This window comes from Peromyscus eremicus, chromosome 18 (assembly GCF_949786415.1).
Source record: "Peromyscus eremicus chromosome 18, PerEre_H2_v1, whole genome shotgun sequence".
Taxonomy (NCBI): Eukaryota; Metazoa; Chordata; class Mammalia; order Rodentia; family Cricetidae; genus Peromyscus; species Peromyscus eremicus.
This window is the reverse complement of record NC_081434.1, coordinates 1,418,746-1,425,350: the sequence shown is the minus strand read 5'-3', so window position 1 is coordinate 1,425,350 and position 6,605 is coordinate 1,418,746.

Genomic DNA, 6,605 nt, shown 5'->3' with positions numbered 1-6,605 from the left:
CTACTTCCCTCAGTGCTGGGATTATAGGTGTGGGCTACTGTATTCCTAGAGCCTAACAGTTAAATTCTCAAATATCCAACTGAAATAAGGCTTTGAACCATGCATAGAAAAGAACACAGCTAATAATCAATACTTGACTGGGACCAATAAGAGACCAAAAGCCTGAGTTCCCTTTTGTAGGAACACAACAATGACTTTATACATAGTTTCTGATATCTTACATGTGTGATACACATACACATCATACATGTATAAGTTCCTGAAGGGTGGGGTGAGGGTGAAGGTGGGCAGAGTGTTTACCTAGTGTGTATGAAGCCTGGGTATAATTCCCACAACAATATAAAACAGCAAGATGGTACAAGCCTGCAGTCTTAGCATCCTGAGAGCAGAGGCAGGACATCTTAATTCAGGGCGATACCTGAGTCTTCACTGCTAATGTGAGACTTTTTGTTTTGTTTTGTTTTGTTTTTGTTTTTTGATACAGGGTTTCTCTGCATAGCTTTGGAGCCTGTCCTGGATCTCGCTCCGTAGCCCAGGCTGGCCTCGAACTCACAGAAATCTGCCTGCCTCTGCCACCCAAGTGCTGGGATTAAAGGCGTGCGCCACCACTACCCCGGCTGAGACATTTTTAAGAGAGTAAAGGTTGTCTCTAAGGAGACACGTCTACTTTGCAGGATTCCTGGGTGTAGTAATCTGCCTGACATCACCACCACCACCATCCACCTCCAACCCCCCCACCCCCGGTGCTGGCTAGTTTTATGTCAGCTTGACACAAGCTAAAGTCATCTGAGAGGAGGGGACCTCAAGAAAACGCCTCTATAAAATCAGGCTGTTGGCAAGCCTTTGGGCATTTTCTTAATGGATGGTGCTTTCCCTGGGTTGGTGGTCCTGGGTTCTATAAGAAAGGAGGCTGGTGGGGCTGGAGAGATGGCTCAGAGGCTAATAGCACTGCCTGCTCTTCCAGAGGACCTGGGTTCAATTCCCAGTACCCACCTGGTGGCTCACAACCATCTGTAATGTGTTCTGGTGCCCTCTTCTGGTGTGCAGTGCAGACATACGTTCAGACAGAACACTATATACAAAATAAATAAATAAATATTTTTTTTAAAAAAGAAAGAAAGCAGGCTGAGCAAGCCAGGAAGCAGCATGGCCTCTGCATCAGCTCCTGACCCCAGGTTCCTGCCCTGTTTGAGTCCTGTCCTGACTTCCTTCAGTGACGAACAGTGATGTGGAAGTGTAGGCCACATAAACCCTTTCCTCCCCAACTTGCTTTGATCATGGTGTTTCATCTCAGTAATAGAAACTCTAAGACCCCCCCATAAGATTTAAAAATTAAAAAATAAAGGACATCCTCAGCTGCCTTAGACTCTGCCTCAAAATTAGAATGAATCATGCCAGGTGGCGGTGGAGCACATCTTTAGTCCCAGCACTCAGGAGGCAGAGCCAGGCAGATCTCTGTGAGTTCGAGGCCAGCCTGGTCTACAGAGTGAGATCCAGGAAAGGTGCCAAAGCTACACAGAGAAACCCTGTCTTGAAAAACAAAACAGGGCCGGGCGGTAGTGGCGCACGCCTTTAATCCTAGCACTCGGGAGGCAGAGGCCGGTGGATCTCTGTGAGTTCGAGGCCAGCCTGGGCTACCAAGTGAGTTCCAGGAAAGGCGCAAAGCTACACGGAGAAACCCTGTCTCGAAAAAAACCAAAAAAAAAAAAAAAGAAAAACAAAACAAAAACAACAAAAGAAGGATCGTTTTTAAGGATTTATTTTTATACTTGTGTGTGCCTGTGTAAATGAATGTCATCTGAGTACTGAGTACCTGTCCCTGTGGATTCCAGAAGAGGGCGTAATTCCATGGAGTTGGAATTACAGGTGGTTGTGAGCTGTCTGAAGTGGGTGCTGGTAACTGAATTTAGTCCTCTGCAAGAGCAGGATGTTCTTAACCTCATTTACCCAGTACTGATAAGAATCCCTTATTAAAGCCACATAGAAGCCAGGTATGGTGGTGCACACCTTTAACCCCAGGATTCAGGACTCAGAGTTTCAGGCCAGCCTACTCTACCTAGCAAGTTCTTGGCCAGCCAGGGCTACATCGTAAGATCATGTCTCAAAGGGGGAAAAAATTTTTTTTAAAGGTAGCAGGCGTAATTAACTGCTATGTGTTTCAGTTACTTTACTTTTCAATTTCTGTGATGAGACTACTTCTAGAAGAGTCAATTTGGGGCTGACCGTCTCAGAAGGTTAGTTAGAGAGCCCTTGACCATCATGGCAGGGAGCATGGTAGCAGGCAGGCAGGCAGGCACAGCACCCGAGCAGGAACTGAGAGCGTATGGCGCAGAAGAAAGCCAACTGGGAATGAAACCTCAAAGCCCAGCCCCAGTGACACATCTCCCCCAACAAGTGTCTTCTGCGGCAGTTCCACCAACCGGGAACCAAGCATTCAGATACATGAGGCTACAGGGGCATCTCATTCAAACTACCACACTATGTGGTAGTAACATGCTGAGGAGCAGCTAAGAGAATTTATTCTGGTGTTACGGTTATCTGGAGGGTTCCCCATAGGCTCATGTTTTGAATGCCTTTTCTGCAGCTGCTGGAGCTCTCTGGGAGGCTGTAACACCTATAGGAGTGAGGCCTAGCTGGTGAAGGGGCTAGGGACAGGCCCTAGAAGGCTGTGCCTGGCTCCTGTCCTGCCTTCTGCTCCTTGGCTGACTTCGATGTGAGTAGCCTCTGCCACACGTGACCACACCTGTGCCCTCCCCACCGCAGTCCACCGACACTATGAACCAAAATAAACCTTTCCTTGCTTGAGTTGATGCTGCCAGTGACAGTGGTCTCAGTGACTCAAAAGTAGTTGCTGTGGAAGAACAATGGCTGTTTCAGTCTATTTGGGCCGCTGTCACAACCAGTGCCTCATAGACTACGGTCTTTCAGATGACAGAGATTTACCCCTCATAGTTTGGAGACTGGGAAACCCAAGATAACCCTCTGGAGTTTTTGTATCTGGTAAGAGCCTGTTTTTCCGCTTCAAAAAGTGTTCCTTCTCAGAGTGTCCTCACAGGGTAGGGGAGAGACAAGGTGGTTCCCAGGACTTCTTTTATAAAGACACTGACCCCATTCTCTGCTTTCATGATTTAATCACCTCCCAGAGGCCCACTTCCCAATATAATCATAATAGTTTTTTTTTTTTTTAAAGACAAGGTCTCATTGTGTACCCCTGGCTGTCCAGGAACTTACTCTTTAGACCAGGGTGGCCTAGAACTCAGAAATCTGCCTGCCTCTGCCTCCTGAGTGCTGGGATTAAAGGCTTGTGCCCACTCCCCCAGATTGGGCCTTACTATGTTAGTTACCTAAACTGGCCTCAAGCATCCTCCTACATCAACACCCCTAGTGTTAGGACTATGGGCATGTACCTCCATGCCCAGCAAGGATGGAATTTGAATAATGTGACTAGCAAACACCTCATGAAAGTCCGACAGTGAAGACCTGGCCTGTATTTGAAGGTCTTAGTGGTATGACAGCTCTATGCCAAACTTGCTTTCAGTTTCGAAGGGGCCTGTTTCCTTTCACACAAGAACATGGCTCATGAAGCTGGTGAATTTAGAGCAGACCATACTGAAATATGCCACTTTATCATACAGGATATTTTAAGTTGAATAAAATGCAATACTGGTGCTTTTTGTCTTCCCTTTTCTTCCTGAAAGCCGAAGATAAGGCACAAGGTGAAGGTACCTCCTTCCAGGAGGAAGGAGACATTGTCACCAGAGATGGGGAATTAGGACTGACAGAACTCTATCACCAACAAAACCTATTATACAGGTGTGGTGGCACATGCCTGTATTCCCAGCACTTGGGAGAGGAATCCAGGAGGATCAGAAGTTCAAGTCATCCTTGGCCAAATAGTGAGTTTGAGGCCATAAGACTCACTAAACAAACAAATAACAACAAAAACCAACCCAAAGCCGGGCATGGTGGCACACACCTTTGATCCCAGCACTGGGAGGCAAGGCAGGTGGATCTCTGAGTTTGAGCCCAGTTTGGTCTACAAAGCGAGTTCCAGGACAGCCAGGGCTGTTACACAGAGAAACCCTGTCTCGGAAAACAAACAAACATACAAAAAACAAAAAGTAAAGTTTATTAAACTAACCAATTTTCTCTTATTCCCATTTCCCAACAACTGCCCCATCTCTCCTCTCCTCTCATTTTCACAGTTGACTTTAACCTAATATTACAAGCTTTCGGCCCTAGCGGCTTCTTTGTGTCCTCATTGCCCATGTGAAGGTGCCCCATGCACACATAAACATAACTGAGTACACGCCGGTACTCTCATCTGCTGTTCTGATGCTGACTTGATTTTCAGGTCCAGTCAGACTGTGAGGGAGCTGCTCTAGCTCACTTTCTGTTGCTGTGATAAAACACCGACCAAAACCAACTTGAGGAAGAAAGGGTTTACTTCGTTTAGTCTATAGCCTATCAAGAGAAGTCAAGGCATGAACTCAAGGTCACACAGGAGCCAGGCATGGTGGTCCATGCCCTTATCACAGCACCTGGGAGGAAGAGGAAGAATGATTTCTGAGCTCAAATTCAGCTTTGTTTATGTGGTGAATTCTAGGCCATCCAGAGCTACATAGTAAGATCCAGTCTCAAAACAACAAAACCCAACCAACCAATCAACCAACCAAACCAACCAAACCAACCAAACCAACCAATCAACCAACCAAACCAAACCAACCAACCAATCAACCAACCAACCAACCAAACACCACTAACAGTAACACAACCAGAGGGATGAATGCTGCTTACTGGCTTGTTCCCTGCCTTTCTGCTCAGCTCAATTTCTTATACAAGCCAGGACCACCTGGAACGGTGCTTCTCAACCTGCCTAATGCTGTGACCTCTTAACACAGTCTCTCCTGTTGTTGTGACCCACAACCATAAAATTATTTTCATTGCTACTTCATAATTGCAATTTTGCTACTGTTATGGATTATAAATGTCTGTGTTTTCCCATAGTCTTTAGTGACCCCTATGAAAGAGTTATTCGACCCTCCCAAGGGGTCTCCACCCACAGTTTGAGAACCACTCACCTAGGACCTTCTCCAATTTTCCTAAGAAAAATACCCCACAGACATGCCCATAGGTTAATCTGAAGTAGGCAATTCCTCAATTGAGAGTCCCTCTTCCCAAATGCATCAAGTTAACAAGTAAGAACAGTATAAAGGAGAAACTTTACTTCCCCTACAAAATCAGTTGAAAAAATTACAACCAGTATTTCAATCCCGAGAGGTTTCTCATTTTGCCTTGCATGTAGCTGCCCTCTTATGTACTGTCATATGGTCTTTCCTAAGTTTATCATCCTAGAATCCCCTTTGATAAATCCTATCAAGGGCACCCTATCTCATGACCTTGTTTAAATCTAATTATTGCCTTAAAGTCTTGCTTCTAAATACTATCACAGTAAGAGTATAATTTAGCTCATAATATGTGCCCCACCCTGTGTGTGTGTGTGTGTGTGTAATAAGTAATGTATGTGTACATATATGTTCAAAGTCCCAAAGCCACTGCTATAACCAATAATGAGGGAATAAAGCATCACTTTCTCTGGAACTTACTCAGTTCCCCAAATGTAGCTTATGAAAAGGCACCTTAACTCCTGGCTTTCTTTTCTATTCCCGAGGCTGGGTTGCTGCTTGACACCTCTCCTTCATTATGGCCTCCCCGTCATGTGTAGGTAGTAAAGGTTCTAGGAATTTGGAAGTGAGCTATTTTAGGACTGGTCATTTGGGATCAGAGCCTGTATTGTTTTTAGCTGTCCACTAGGTGGTACTGAGGGGCCAGTTGTTTGGAAATTATCCTCGCCCTGCCTGTTTTCAAAGCAGCAGAAAGGTTTATTCTCTCCTCTATAAAAACTTCTAAAATCTACATTTATTTATTGTGTGTGTATGTGTGCGGGAGTGTGTGGGTACCACTCAGAGGACATCTTGTGGGAGTCAGTTCTCCTTCTACCAGTCCAGGGGATTGAACTCAGGTTGTCAGGCTTGGCCAAAAGCACCTTTACCTGCTGACAGATCTCACCATCCCTCCCAGTTTTCTGAGGTGGGGTCTCATTTAGCACAGGCTACCATAAAAAACTTCACTGTATAACTGAGGATGACCTTAAGCTCTTGATCCTCTTGCATGCTTTGATTATAAATAGACTTATTATACTGGACAATCTTTTCCATTTAGTCTCCCAAGAACTTCAGGAGGTGGTGTCTACATCTCTCTTCTCTCTTCAAAATTAACCCACTTGGTGGAAGGAGAGAACCAACTCCAGAAATTTGTCCTCTGACTTCCACACATGCACCATGACATGCACAATAAAAATAAATAAGTTTATGGCTGGAGAATTGGCTCAGTGGTTAAGAGCATTTGTTATTCTTGCAAAGGATTCAGGTTCCATTTCCAGTGCCCACATGGAGGTGGGGCACAGTCTTTGGCACCAGGCATACATGTGGTGCACAGACATGCGTGCAGACAAAACACTCATACACATAAAATGATTAAAAGATATTTTGTGGACTCTTTGTAAACTGTTCATATAAGCATGAATTTAAAAGGTCTGAGTTGGG